This window comes from Paramisgurnus dabryanus, chromosome 7, assembly GCF_030506205.2.
Source record: "Paramisgurnus dabryanus chromosome 7, PD_genome_1.1, whole genome shotgun sequence".
Classification (NCBI taxonomy): Eukaryota; Metazoa; Chordata; class Actinopteri; order Cypriniformes; family Cobitidae; genus Paramisgurnus; species Paramisgurnus dabryanus.
Window position 1 is genome coordinate 16,131,833 of NC_133343.1, and position 16,009 is coordinate 16,147,841.

Sequence of the window (16,009 nt, forward strand, 5' to 3'; positions counted from 1 at the left end):
TTTATTAAACTACGTTACACTACAAAAACACACAAGACTAACTATACATACAAACAACAAACAAGCAACATGTATGAAAGAGAAAGAATGGAAAATTAAGAGTGAGAGAGAGTAAAAGAAGGGCAATATCACTATAGACTTAACTTCTGCACAAATCATCAGAACTCTAAGAATCACCTTAATTAAAAGGGGCAATAACTTTTTACAGCGAATGAACAAGCGATACTTGCGTTTGGCTTTTGTGACGCATGTGTGTACGTCCAGCTGTATGTGCGCGTATGCGAGGAAGAGAGTTCCTGAGTTTGTGGTCACGTGACGGAGTCCTGAGGTGTCCGTAGGAGTTGTTCCTTTTTGGATTAATCCGTCGGTCTGGTTAATCTGTGGCGATTAATTTGTCCAATTTGTTAAAGTTTGTCCAAGTGTCAGGGTGCCCGTGAAAACTATCCGAGAGAGGGACAGGTCTCACAGCGAGCCCGGCTGGGCGCCGCTGCCTTGCGGTTGAGCAGCCGTATGGCGTGCTGTGCATGTGCTGTGAGCTGTGAGCGTTGATGAATTGGGGTGCAGGCCTCTTAACCTGAGTTTAGACCAACCCCTTGAAGTTCAGATGACCAATCCAAAAGGGTGTTGATAGAGTAGGAAAACTTTGTCTTTGTTTTACCAGACTCATTTGCATAGATGGACTATGCTAAAGATTTTGTTAAATAATAATTTGGATTAATATTTAACAAGTTTGATATCAGTTATGGTAAGATGATGCACATCATTGATCAGGAAAGGAAAAGGGGATTATTAAGAGTGTAAACAAGGTATGGTTTGAAACCCACATCAAATAGTAATCTCATGAATGTGAATTATGAGACATGCTAAGATGAACAAAGCATCCCTATAGTGTTACAAGAAAGTGGTTCATTACAGATACAAACATGCAATACAAGGATATATAATATATACAATTTAAACCAATTTATTTTGGTCTTAGCTGTGATCTTAGACAGACACATTTTTGTGTCATGGCTGCTTCGTCTCTGCTCACGGTTTGAAGTTTGCTTTGAGGTGCTAATTTGCTTAGATTGGCACAATAAAACAGCCAGAGAGAGAGTCAATAGGTCTGGAAATGTGTGTTATCAGGAGATTAGGATCTTCTGATGAAAGCGTCTGAGCAGACCTGGTGACAAAACTCATTCTAGGGTCACAGCATGAAACCGTTAACGACCCAGACTGAAGAGACCTCCAGTGGACGTCCAGCCAGATGTTACAGTTATAATGTCGGAGTCAGCTTGAGTAAAATAAAGTGAAGTCTTATGACAGTTTAGCAATTTAATCACATGCTATTAACATTTTATAAATTTCTTTCAGTGGTGGACAGTAACGAAGTAAATGTAATTCGTTACTGTACTTAAGTATTTTTTTCGCGTATCTGTACTTTACTCAAGTACTTTTATTTTGGGAGACTTTTACTTTTACTTTACTACATTTTAAAGTCAAATATCTTACTTTTTACTCCACTACATTTTAAAAAATCGGTCGTTCCTTTTTATTTATCAGTGGATAAAAAACGTAACTGGGCAAACTAAAGCTGCACAAAAAAAAACTAAGATGCACACGTGATGCATCAAACCACCAATCAGGGTACAGCATGCGCTTCGTTTTGAACTTTTTTTGGTTGCCGCGCTGTTTCACGTAAGCTACGCGAGTCACACCAGCCAATGCATCGTTTGGAGAATGAAACTGCATTCAAACAGAGGAGATAACTGACCCGTCACAACAACAATGGCCTTATTTACGTGAGTTTTTCAAGTCCTTGAATAAAAGAACGAGTCCTTAGTGTCTTCTCTGCCTGCCTTGAAACTGTGCTATTTCGTTTTAAAAGAATACTCTTTCAAATCTAAGGAAACGCGTAGAGGTAAGCCATTTTTATTCTGGTTATATTTTTAAATGAGCAATCTTAACAGTAGCTTGCAGAAAACTGCTAATTGTGTTGCTAAAATATATACGACGTTATCATGAATGAACTTTAAGCTATGCAGGCTGAAGCTATTTTTAGCCGTACAGTTAGCTGTTTCACTTAAATTCATTGTATTTGAAGCTCAGTGTTCTGTTATTTTGAAATGACAATTAATCACTATCAACACTGTTGTAAAATATAAATGACATTTTGACCAGCCATGCAGTGTATGATGCTTAAACAGGCAGGTGGATTGGAGTGCTCCCTATTAACTGAGATTAATATTAATATTTTCAAAAGTTTTGCTTCCAAAATATATAAATAGATTTAATTATGTATTACAATATACATATGACATGCTAAACCACATGAAACGTTTCTGAAATTATATTCTGTAAGGCTTGTTTTATTTGTCAAAGAAAGGGAGACTGATTTCTAGATAACGTTATGTATTTAATGTTTTGAAAACTATTGTGAACCTGTGCTTAAGTCAAGTTTTTATTACACTTAAACTTTTAAATTATTTAACAAATAAATCTTGAAATGAGACTTATGCTCTCAAATCCTGTTATTTCATTTGGTGCTAAAGGAAATTTTTTGTTTTTAAGGTTTTAGGCTTATGATAATTTTAATAGACATCAGTGTCTGATTTATTAATGTCCTTTTATTAATTGATTGGTTAGCCAAGAGAGTTATTTCACATAATTTGAGTTTTGTGACAAAAATGATACGGCCATAAAAAATCACAGTACTTTTGTACTTAAGTACATTTTGAGGCAGATACTTTTGTACTTTTACTCAAGTAAAAGTTTTAAGCAAGTACTTCTACTTTTACTTGAGTAATATTTTACCCTAGGTATCTTTACTTTTACTCAAGTACACGATTTGTGTAATTCGTCCACCACTGATTTCTTTACATTTCTTGACCACCAGGTGGTGCTGGCCAAAAGGTTTGCAGATGCTGTCAGAACTTCTTGTTAATGAACCAAAGCAAGTTTTGTATCGATACAGTATTGTGTTTGTGAAATAACTCAAAATCCGTGACCAAATACATCTTGGTACATAGACTGTAAAAAAAGATGGGTCTTGTCCAAAGCATATTCTACAGGCAAGAGATAGTACTTAAAAAAAAAAGTTTACAACACTTTAGCTGCCAGCCACTTTCTGTAGTTTCTTTTCAAACAACTAAAAAGTTTACAACACTTACAGGAACTACAGAAAGTGGAAGCTTCAAGTTATTGTATTTTGAAAAATAAGTCAAGTGGCTGTTATCAATGATAAGTTAAACTGAAGTTTACACTTTCTGTAGTTTGTCCAAAGCATATTCTACAGGCAAGAGATAGTACTTCAAAAAAAAAAGTTTACAACACTGTAGCTGCCACGTTCTGTAGTTTCTTTAAATGTTATTGTACATTGGAAATTAAGTGAAGTGGCTGTTATCAATGATAAGTTAAAAAAACTCAAATTTCTACCTTCTGTAGTTTGTTTAAAGCATACATTTTAAGATCAAAAACAGTACACGTTTCAAATTAAAGGTTTATAACACTTACAGGAACTACAGAAAGTGGCAGCTTCAAATTATTGTATGTTGAAAAATAAGTCAAGTGGCTGTTTTATCAATGATAAGTTAAACTGAAGTTTCCACTTTCTGTAGTTTGTCTAAAGCATATATTCTACAGGCAAGAGATGGTACTTACAATACTGAAGCTGCCACTTTCTGTAGTTTTTGTAAATGTTATTGTACATTGGAAATTAAGTCAAGTGGCCGTTATCAATTATAGGTTAACAAACTCAAGTTTCTACCTTCTGTAGTTTGTTTAAAGCATACATTTTCCATTAAAAACACAAAAGTACATGTTTCAAATAAAAAAACATGTTTACAACACTTACAGAAACTACAGAAAGTGGCAGCTTCAAGTTATTGTACTTTGAAAAATAAATCCAGTGGCTGTTATCAATGATAAGTTAACAAACTCAAGTTTCCAATTTCTGTAGTTTGTCTAAAGCACATATTCTACAGGCAAGAGATGGTACTTACAATACTGAAGCTTTGGACAGAGCTAAATATGACAGGAATACCACAGCACGTTTTGTTGTACTGTATCACACACAATTACCATTAGATGTCATATGTGTTTTTTTCTGTTGTTTTTGTGTGATAAAACCATAGCGTTTGGACAGAGCTAAATATGACAGGAATACCACAGCACTTTTTGTTGTACTTTATCACACGAATTTACCATTAGATGCTATATGTGGTTTTTCTGTTGTTTTTGTGTGATAAAACCAGTGCTTTAAGTGGGCCGGAACGCCCCGGTACTCAGTACCGCCACTTCTAAAAATAGCTCTTGAGCGTACCACCACCTCTCCGTGCGCCCAGAACATGCTTTTAGCGTACCGGAACGCTCATTTGCGCATCTGTTTAAAAATCAGAGGTTTAATTTAATCATTTGGCTGCGCTGCCGCTTTTCAGAGCGCCCTTAATGTACGCTTCCTAATTCGTCCCACCGCGAGCAGAGACTACATTACCCATACACCCTTGCGTTTACAAGTTAAAAGCGCATGCGTCCGTCAGTCAGTGTCAACGTGCTCTGGAGAGGTGTGTGTTTGTGTGTGAAACGCGCAACCATAGCTGCTCGGTTAAAATGAAAATACAATGAACACGTAATATGCCCTCCTTGTTTAAGACTCTGAGTAGTAAAAGAACACCGTCAGAATCAGAGGACTCGCTGACATCCCACCAAGCCAGAATGATAGCTGCAGGTCAGACGCAAGCCTTGTAAGTACGTGATAATCTCCGCTGTCGCGGCTGTCAGTTTGGTTCCCCTCGAAGCAACTTCTGATTTCCTCAGGCGATGTGCAGAAAACATTCTTGAAATTGTAATATACATTTAGTTTAATTGCTAAACTACAAGTAAACGAAATTTCAATGAATTTGAACGACGTGCACAGTAGTTTTACCACCCGCAAAATGGAAAACAATGGGACAAAATAAATGACTTTAGAGTTTCAAATGGCCAGTATTTTGTTATTCTTACCCCATAGACATGGTCTTGGTGTCATTTTAAAGTTTTTTTTTCAAGCTCTTTCTATCTGAACAACTAGTTTTAGCATTTAACCATGCTGAAAATCGTACTCACATATCTACCTTTTGCACATTTTATTTTAGGTATGCTCCGATCGATCGGCCGATAATGCTTGCTATGTTTCTCAATGAATTACGGTGAAATGCCACTACATCCAAAAGCCAGGGGGCGCTCTCATGCAGAAACGCAAAATGCGCTGTAGACAAAGAACAATACACACGCAGCTGTGATGACACGCAGCTCCATGAAATTGCTGAAGGATATATTTATATTCCTGTTCTTCAAATCTTTTCAGGTATTTTCATGATAATAAAGAATATGTTTAATAATTATGTTTGACGAGTGTTGCTTTTTCAAATGCATGTTATAAACGACTCAAACTAACAGTGATTTTAGATCGATAAGGACTTACTGATCAAAAGCCGTAGTACATGAAATAGCTGTAATAAGATCGGCTGTCCGATTCAGAAATGTGATCGGCCACGTATTATTAGTGGAGATCGGGACATCCCTATTTTATTTATGTTCAAAAGCTCTTTCTACAGTAGCTCTTTCTAATGGTATTTTTTCAAAGTCCTTTTGCACATTTTATTTATGTTCAGTAGCTATTTCTAGCTCAAGCAAATCCACAAATTTATAAAATGATTTATAATTTTTTACAAGGTCGTCTGTTGAATGCTGAATATAAAACCCCTTCAATATAGGAGTCGAGTCAGCAAAAAAATAAAATAAAATAAAATAAAAAAACATAGAGTACCGGCACCTCTTTTGGGCCACTTAAAGCACTCGATAAAACCATAGCGTTTGGACAGAGCTAAATATGACAGGAATACCACAGCACTTTTTGTTGTACTGTATCACACAAAGTTATCATTAGATGCCATATGTGTTTTTCCTGTTGTTTTTGTGTGGTAAAACCATAACGTTTGGACAGAGCTAAATATGACAGGAATACCACAGCACTATTTGTTTTAGCCTACTGTATCACACGAATGAGTGATGTTACGTTCGTGAACGAATCGTTCTTTTTGAACGAATATTTTAGGTGAACGAATCGTTCTCGTTCACGCCATCCATTGACTCATATTTCTCGTTCACTAAAAATGTCCCTCCCTTCTTGAGGAGCACGGACAAATGAAGCGCGGCTTTCTTTCTGCCTTCAAAGAGTGACAAAAGTACGAGCCAATGGCAATCGAGTATAAGCTGTGGCCGAGCATATGATTGGCTCAACGTACTGAATGAATACGCCCTTCACTGACCGAGCCGCTGTTTTGAGTCTGAACAAACGAGAGAGAGAGAGAGAGATCGGGTTCTTAAACAAACTGAATGACTGGTACAAGTTACAACCTAATAAATGAGAGGGATCGTATAGAAAGCGAGTGCAACGTAAACAATCTTGTGAAAGAATCATGTGGTTTTATTTTAGTAAAGTTATAGTAACCATGTTTAGGCGGACTATTTACCTTAATACAAATGATAATCAAGGTAATTACTGTTGAAAAATTTGGTATTTCTGTTAAATATAGTTAATATCTATATAGTTTAATCCACCCTTTCACTGAACTTAAATCAGTCATCTGCGTCTGAACGAAGTCTTGAACAACATGACGGAAATTATATGATTTGTGAACGAGGATCAGATGACTGACTGAACCAGAGGAGGCATGCACGGGAGTCTTTATTTACAACAAATCCAGATTAGATGTACTATAAATGTATGTGTGTATTAATATATTCTTGATAAAATTATGCTTAGTATTTCACAATTTGAGCTTTATTAAAAACTAATGAGTTTTTGCAAAAAGTCTTTCATTGTCTTATAACACATAATGACACACATCTTCGCCACCTACTGGCGTATTTATGTAAAATTAAGAAATGGTCACTGAACGAATCAGTGAACGAGTCTGAACGAATCATTTTGGTGAACGAACTGAAAATGAACGAGTCACCTAAATGAACGAAAATTTCCATCACTAACACGAATTTACACATTAAATATCATATGTGGTTTTTCTATTGTTTTCGTGTGGTGTTGGACTTTAAGGCGTCCAAAGCATGTTCATCAATGGAGAAAGACACAAATATCTAAATTGAATATTTATTGATCAGATATGAAAAAGTTACAGCATGCTGGGTCGTCTCAAGTCCTACAGCAGGATACGACGAACTCACAGCTCAGGACAAAAAACATGAGTATTTATCGTCGTTCTTTCTTCAGAATTCTCCTCCCCCAGCTGGCTGTTTTCCTTATCTGATTCCATCACCACATACCTGTGGGGGTTGCATACCACACACACACAGACAGAGAGACATACACAGACCATTCTGTTCCCTAAGGCATTATGTCCTTATTTGGACATCTTTGTAACTTTAACACTTTTGGCAATCATCATGAAATGTAGGCAGTAAATATGTAAAACATAATTATTCAACAACACAACAATACTCCATTATTCATAAATTGGTTATATGCATTCATTAGTTAAACATACTAATTTTCCTTTTCTCTAAATGTAACATAGTTATAAAGCAAACAACTTGTTTATTGAAACCATCTGTTCTGTGTGTTTTCCCTTCAGGGCTTTGTTCTCATTTTTCTACCCCCGACTGAAACCACAGCCTCTCAGCTTTTACACACACAGACAACTTTCCTGTATTCAACACAGCAAATTATAAATCACACATGAAGTAAAAATATAACACTATGACATTAAAACACCGTAAAATCAAAATCCCACAGGTAGTATTATTTAATTACCAGTCAGAACATTTATTCCTCAAATCATGGTTATACAAATATTGAAAAAAAATATGAAAAAATATATAATTTTTCATTAGGGTCCGTCTGTTCAGTTATACAGTGATCAATTCAATTAAAAGTATTACAACTATAATTAATTATCCGAAGGTTTTGTCCATTCAGTTAAATACGAACACCTGATAGCAATAAACGTCTGCCCTGTGGAGCAGCGCTTTCTCGCGAACGCGCACGTACGTTTCGCGACTGTTGCGTCATCACGTGATTAATTTCAAACACTGAGACGCGCGTTCTGGATAACGGAATTTCTCTTCAGGCAAGAGGTTACTGTGGTAGATTCTGAGGTAAGTTTCCCTAAATTCTTGGTTAATTTATTGAAATGAATTAACAGTGATGTTAATTCAGTTGTTAGTATAATTTGATATGACTAATATATGGTAAACTTTAATGTTATCCGTTGATTTGGTGTAGCTTGAGCGCTGGCAGTTTGACCGTTTCACGAGCTCATGGCGGAGCCTGTATTTCACTATGAGTAGTGATCTTAATTTACTTGTCTTCACCTTGAACATTTAAAAAGATATATAATTATTATATGGTAAGAAAAATACAGCTACAGTGCAGTAATATTACATTTAAAGACATAAGGACATCTTACTTCTCATATTGTCTTTATAGGATTAAATGCTTCATTGTTTTTCTCACTTCAAGTCCCTTTGGATAAAAGTGCATGCAACTAAGTACCAAAGTTTTACTTAAATACTTTAAAAACTGTTATCCTGCAATGAAAGATATCACTACATTTAAGAATTTGGGACTTTATTTTAGTTGGGCATCAAGTAGTTGGAACTAAAGATAAATCAAGGTTAAAATAAAAACATTCCTTTTAATATTAGTATAGATACTTTGATTAATTGTGATTTAAGTTTTGTTAAGACAACCATAATTTTTTACTGTTAGCATTTTGATTATGTACTTTTTCACAGATGCTGTGACAAAAGCAACCAGGACACAGCATCTGCAATGACCGAGAGCATGACGTTTTGCACTAATTCTTGCATTTTTTTTTTTTTTACATTAATTCACAGCCAGGGTAAAAGATGAAATACCACAGAAAATCAATTCAATTCAATTCAATTCAATTCAATTTTATTTATATAGCGCTTTTCACAAAAGTCAATTGTTTCAAAGCAGCTTTACATAAATAGAAGCAGTGAAAAGCACAGAAAAACGACAGATAGCACAACAAAATACATGATAGCATGAGCAGTTAAATTTGCTGCGGCTATGACTCAATATTATAAGTGCACGTATTACTAAAGTAACGTCTAGTAGAGGAAGCTAGGTAAAGCCCAAAAAGGCTGCCTCCCCGGGGTGAAAAACCCCCTAGGAGAAAAAAAGCCCCGGGCTTTTATCCGAGGAAAAATAAGTCCTAGGAGGGAAAAACCCTTGGGAGAACGGAAATGGAGATTTAGCGGAGATTAAGCGGTTCTGCCGGTGATCGTTGGTCACCACCTCTCCGTGCGCCCAGAACATGCTTTTAGCGTACCGGAACGCTCATTTGCGCATCTGTTTAAAAATCGGAGGTTTAATTTAATCATTTGGCTGCGCTGCCGCTTTTCAGAGCGCCCTTAATGTACGCTTCCTAATTCGTCCCACCGCGAGCAGAGACTACATTACCCATACACCCTTGCGTTTACAAGTTAAAAGCGCATGCGTCCGTCAGTCAGTGTCAACGTGCTCTGGAGAGGTGTGTGTTTGTGTGTGAAACGCGCAACCATAGCTGCTCGGTTAAAATGAAAATACAATGAACACGTAATATGCCCTCCTTGTTTAAGACTCTGAGTAGTAAAAGAACACCGTCAGAATCAGAGGACTCGCTGACATCCCACCAAGCCAGAATGATAGCTGCAGGTCAGACGCAAGCCTTGTAAGTACGTGATAATCTCCGCTGTCGCGGCTGTCAGTTTGGTTCCCCTCGAAGCAACTTCTGATTTCCTCAGGCGATGTGCAGAAAACATTCTTGAAATTGTAATATACATTTAGTTTAATTGCTAAACTACAAGTAAACGAAATTTCAATGAATTTGAACGACGTGCACAGTAGTTTTACCACCCGCAAAATGGAAAACAATGGGACAAAATAAATGACTTTAGAGTTTCAAATGGCCAGTATTTTGTTATTCTTACCCCATAGACATGGTCTTGGTGTCATTTTAAAGTTTTTTTTTCAAGCTCTTTCTATCTGAACAACTAGTTTTAGCATTTAACCATGCTGAAAATCGTACTCACATATCTACCTTTTGCACATTTTATTTTAGGTATGCTCCGATCGATCGGCCGATAATGCTTGCTATGTTTCTCAATGAATTACGGTGAAATGCCACTACATCCAAAAGCCAGGGGGCGCTCTCATGCAGAAACGCAAAATGCGCTGTAGACAAAGAACAATACACACGCAGCTGTGATGACACGCAGCTCCATGAAATTGCTGAAGGATATATTTATATTCCTGTTCTTCAAATCTTTTCAGGTATTTTCATGATAATAAAGAATATGTTTAATAATTATGTTTGACGAGTGTTGCTTTTTCAAATGCATGTTATAAACGACTCAAACTAACAGTGATTTTAGATCGATAAGGACTTACTGATCAAAAGCCGTAGTACATGAAATAGCTGTAATAAGATCGGCTGTCCGATTCAGAAATGTGATCGGCCACGTATTATTAGTGGAGATCGGGACATCCCTATTTTATTTATGTTCAAAAGCTCTTTCTACAGTAGCTCTTTCTAATGGTATTTTTTCAAAGTCCTTTTGCACATTTTATTTATGTTCAGTAGCTATTTCTAGCTCAAGCAAATCCACAAATTTATAAAATGATTTATAATTTTTTACAAGGTCGTCTGTTGAATGCTGAATATAAAACCCCTTCAATATAGGAGTCGAGTCAGCAAAAAAAAAATATATAAATAAAATAAAAAAACATAGAGTACCGGCACCTCTTTTGGGCCACTTAAAGCACTGGATAAAACCATAGCGTTTGGACAGAGCTAAATATGACAGGAATACCACAGCACTTTTTGTTGTACTGTATCACACAAATGTATCATTAGATGCCATATGTGTTTTTCCTGTTGTTTTTGTGTGGTAAAACCATAACGTTTGGACAGAGCTAAATATGACAGGAATACCACAGGAATACCACAGCACTATTTGTTTTAGCCTACTGTATCACACGAATGAGTGATGTTACGTTCGTGAACGAATCGTTCTTTTTGAACGAATATTTTAGGTGAACGAATCGTTCTCGTTCACGCCATCCATTGACTCATATTTCTCGTTCACTAAAAATTTCCCTCCCTTCTTGAGGAGCACGGACAAATGAAGCGCGGCTTTCTTTCTGCCTTCAAAGAGTGACAAAAGTACGAGCCAATGGCAATCGAGTATAAGCTGTGGCCGAGCATATGATTGGCTCAACGTACTGAATGAATACGCCCTTCACTGACCGAGCCGCTGTTTTGAGTCTGAACGAACGAGAGAGAGAGAGAGAGAGATCGGGTTCTTAAACAAACTGAATGACTGGTACAAGTTACAACCTAATAAATGAGAGGGATCGTATAGAAAGCGAGTGCAACGTAAACAATCTTGTGAAAGAATCATGTGGTTTTATTTTAGTAAAGTTATAGTAACCATGTTTAGGCGGACTATTTACCTTAATACAAATGATAATCAAGGTAATTACTGTTGAAAAATTTGGTATTTCTGTTAAATATAGTTAATATCTATATAGTTTAATCCACCCTTTCACTGAACTTAAATCAGTCATCTGCGTCTGAACGAAGTCTTGAACAACATGACGGAAATTATATGATTTGTGAACGAGGATCAGATGACTGACTGAACCAGAGGAGGCATGCACGGGAGTCTTTATTTACAACAAATCCAGATTAGATGTACTATAAATGTATGTGTGTATTAATATATTCTTGATAAAATTATGCTTAGTATTTCACAATTTGAGCTTTATTAAAAACTAATGAGTTTTTGCAAAAAGTCTTTCATTGTCTTATAACACATAATGACACACATCTTCGCCACCTACTGGCGTATTTATGTAAAATTAAGAAATGGTCACTGAACGAATCAGTGAACGAGTCTGAACGAATCATTTTGGTGAACGAACTGAAAATGAACGAGTCACCTAAATGAACGAAAATTTCCATCACTAACACGAATTTACACATTAAATATCATATGTGGTTTTTCTATTGTTTTCGTGTGGTGTTGGACTTTAAGGCGTCCAAAGCATGTTCATCAATGGAGAAAGACACAAATATCTAAATTGAATATTTATTGATCAGATATGAAAAAGTTACAGCATGCTGGGTCGTCTCAAGTCCTACAGCAGGATACAACGAACTCACAGCTCAGGACAAAAAACATGAGTATTTATCGTCGTTCTTTCTTCAGAATTCTCCTCCCCCAGCTGGCTGTTTTCCTTATCTGATTCCATCACCACATACCTGTGGGGGTTGCATACCACACACACACAGACAGAGAGACATACACAGACCATTCTGTTCCCTAAGGCATTATGTCCTTATTTGGACATCTTTGTAACTTTAACACTTTTGGCAATCATCATGAAATGTAGGCGGTAAATATGTAAAACATAATTATTCAACAACACAACAATACTCCATTATTCATAAATTGGTTATATGCATTCATTAGTTAAACATACTAATTTTCCTTTTCTCTAAATGTAACATAGTTATAAAGCAAACAACTTGTTTATTGAAACCATCTGTTCTGTGTGTTTTCCCTTCAGGGCTTTGTTCTCATTTTTCTACCCCCGACTGAAACCACAGCCTCTCAGCTTTTACACACACAGACAACTTTCCTGTATTCAACACAGCAAATTATAAATCACACATGAAGTAAAAATATAACACTATGACATTAAAACACCGTAAAATCAAAATCCCACAGGTAGTATTATTTAATTACCAGTCAGAACATTTATTCCTCAAATCATGGTTATACAAATATTGAAAAAAAATATGAAAAAGTATATAATTTTTCATTAGGGTCCGTCTGTTCAGTTATACAGTGATCAATTCAATTAAAAGTATTACAACTATAATTAATTTTCCGAAGGTTTTGTCCATTCAGTTAAACACGAACACCTGATAGCAATAAACGTCTGCCCTGTGGAGCAGCGCTTTCTCGCGAACGCGCACGTACGTTTCGCGACTGTTGCGTCATCACGTGATTAATTTCAAACACTGAGACGCGCGTTCTGGATAACGGAATTTCTCTTCAGGCAAGAGGTTACTGTGGTAGATTCTGAGGTAAGTTTCCCTAAATTCTTGGTTAATTTATTGAAATGAATTAACAGTGATGTTAATTCAGTTGATAGTATAATTTGATATGACTAATATATAGTAAACTTTAATGTTATCCGTTGATTTGGTGTAGCTTGAGCGCTGGCAGTTTGACCGTTTCACGAGCTCATGGCGGAGCCTGTATTTCACTATGAGTAGTGATCTTAATTTACTTGTCTTCACCTTGAACATTTAAAAAGATATATAATTATTATATGGTAAGAAAAATACAGCTACAGTGCAGTAATATTACATTTAAAGACATAAGGACATCTTACTTCTCATATTGTCTTTATAGGATGAAATGCTTCATTGTTTTTCTCACTTCATTAAGTCCCTTTGGATAAAAGTGCATGCAACTAAGTACCAAAGTTTTACTTAAATACTTTAAAAACTGTTATCCTGCAGTGAAAGATATCACTACATTTAAGAATTTGGGACTTTATTTTAGTTGGGCATCAAGTAGTTGGAACTAAAGATAAATCAAGGTTAAAATAAAAACATTCCTTTTAATATTAGTATAGATACTTTGATTAATTGTGATTTAAGTTTTGTTAAGACAACCATAATTTTTTACTGTTAGCATTTTGATTATGTACTTTTTCACAGATGCTGTGACAAAAGCAACCAGGACACAGCATCTGCAATGACCGAGAGCATGACGTTTTGCACTAATTCTTGCATTTTTTTTTTTTTTTACATTAATTCACAGCCAGGGTAAAAGATGAAATACCACAGAAAATCAATTCAATTCAATTCAATTCAATTTTATTTATATAGCGCTTTTCACAAAAGTCAATTGTTTCAAAGCAGCTTTACATAAATAGAAGCAGTGAAAAGCACAGAAAAACGACAGATAGCACAACAAAATACATGATAGCATGAGCAGTTAAATTTGCTGCGGCTATGACTCAATATTATAAGTGCACGTATTACTAAAGTAACGTCTAGTAGAGGAAGCTAGGTAAAGCCCCAAAAGGCTGCCTCCCCGGGGTGAAAAACCCCCTAGGAGAAAAAAAACCCCGGGCTTTTATCCGAGGAAAAATAAGTCCTAGGAGGGAAAAACCCTTGGGAGAACGGAAATGGAGATTTAGCGGAGATTAAGCGGTTCTGCCGGTGATCGTTGGTCAGGCATCAGCTGGGCATAACGTTGAAGGACGGCCAGTAGATCAGAGGTGTGCCGACTTTCACATCTACCGGGACTGGGTCTGTTTGTCTCGTTGTCCTCGGGTCGAGGACGAGACAGGGAGAGAAAAACAAAATCGTATTAGCGTAGCGGCCGTTCATATGTATTGAAGTGTCACACAGTGAGGTGGTTTAACTCAGCTTAGTTCCAGACAGACTAAATATTGCGGCATAATTATGTTATCCACAGTTGAGGATTTAGCAAATTGGGGGCCCAATGCGAGGGTATATATGGTAAATAAGGGTCACCTTCCGATCTTTAAGAGAAAATGAAACCTGACGACCCGTTTGACTAAGGCCTAAAGCCCCACTGTCGTCGTTAATGCAGGTTCAGTGGCAAACGGGTCTATATTGTATACCATTTACAGGACCAGGAGAAAACGCCAAAAACATCGCAACCCGACCATACGTGCTAACCCGTTTGACTAAGGCCGGAAGCCCCACTGTCGTCGTTAATGCAGGTTCAGTGGCAAACGGGTCTGTATGGCATACTATTCACAAGACACACGAAAGCGCGAAAAACGCAACCCGACCATACATACCAACCCGTTTGACTAAGGCTGGAGGCCCCACTGTCGTCGTTAATGCAGGTTCAGTGGCAAACGGGTATGTATGGCATACTATTCACAAGACACACGAAAGCGCGAAAAACGCAACCCGACCATACATACCAACCCGTTTGACTAAGGCTGGAGGCCCCACTGTCGTCGTTAATGCAGGTTCAGTGGCAAACGGGTCTGTATGGCATACTATTCACAAGACACACGTTGTCTAGTTTTCTAGTCTATTGAGTAGGATTCTGTGATCTATTGTGTCAAAGGCTGCACTAAGGTCTAGTAATATAAGAATTGAGATTTCACCACGATCGGATGTTAATAGGAGGTCATTTGTAACTCTAAGCAACGCTGTCTCTGTGCTATGGTGGGGCCTGAATCCTGATTGGAACTTTTCATATGTACTATTATTTGTCAAGAATGTGCGTAACTGGCTTGCCACTACCTTTTCTAATATTTTCGAAAGAAAAGGGAGATTTGAGATTGGTCTAAAGTTATTAAGTTCTCCTTGGTCAAGCTGTGGTTTTTTAATCAGCGGTTTAATAACTGCTAGTTTGAAAGCTGTTGGAACGTATCCTATTTCTAGCGATGAGTTAAAGATATTTAGAACCGGGGTTGACACTACAGGGAATACTTCTTTAAGTAGTTTTGTGGGAACGGGGTCTAATATACAGGACGATGATTTGGATGATGTGACTAGTTTAGAGAGCTCATCTATTGTAGTAGGTTTAAATGAATCAAGATGTTCGTATGGTAGTCTAGTGTTAAGTGAACTAATGGGTAGAGTGGTGGCTGCCTGGGTAGCTACGATGTTTTCCCTAATAGCCGAAATTTTGTTAGAAAAGAAGTTCATGAAGTCGTTACTATTGTGTTGAAGTTTACTATTGGTTTCTGTTTGTTCTTTGTTTCTAGTCAGTTTCGCAACTGTGCTAAAGAGGAAACGAGGGTTATTATGATTCTCATTTATAAGCTTGCTAAGATATGTGGATCTGGCGGTTTTAATAGCCTGTCTGTAGTGTTTAACACTCTGTTTCCATGCTGCGCGCCATACTTCTAACTTTGTGCTTCTATAATTTCTTTCCATTTTTCTAG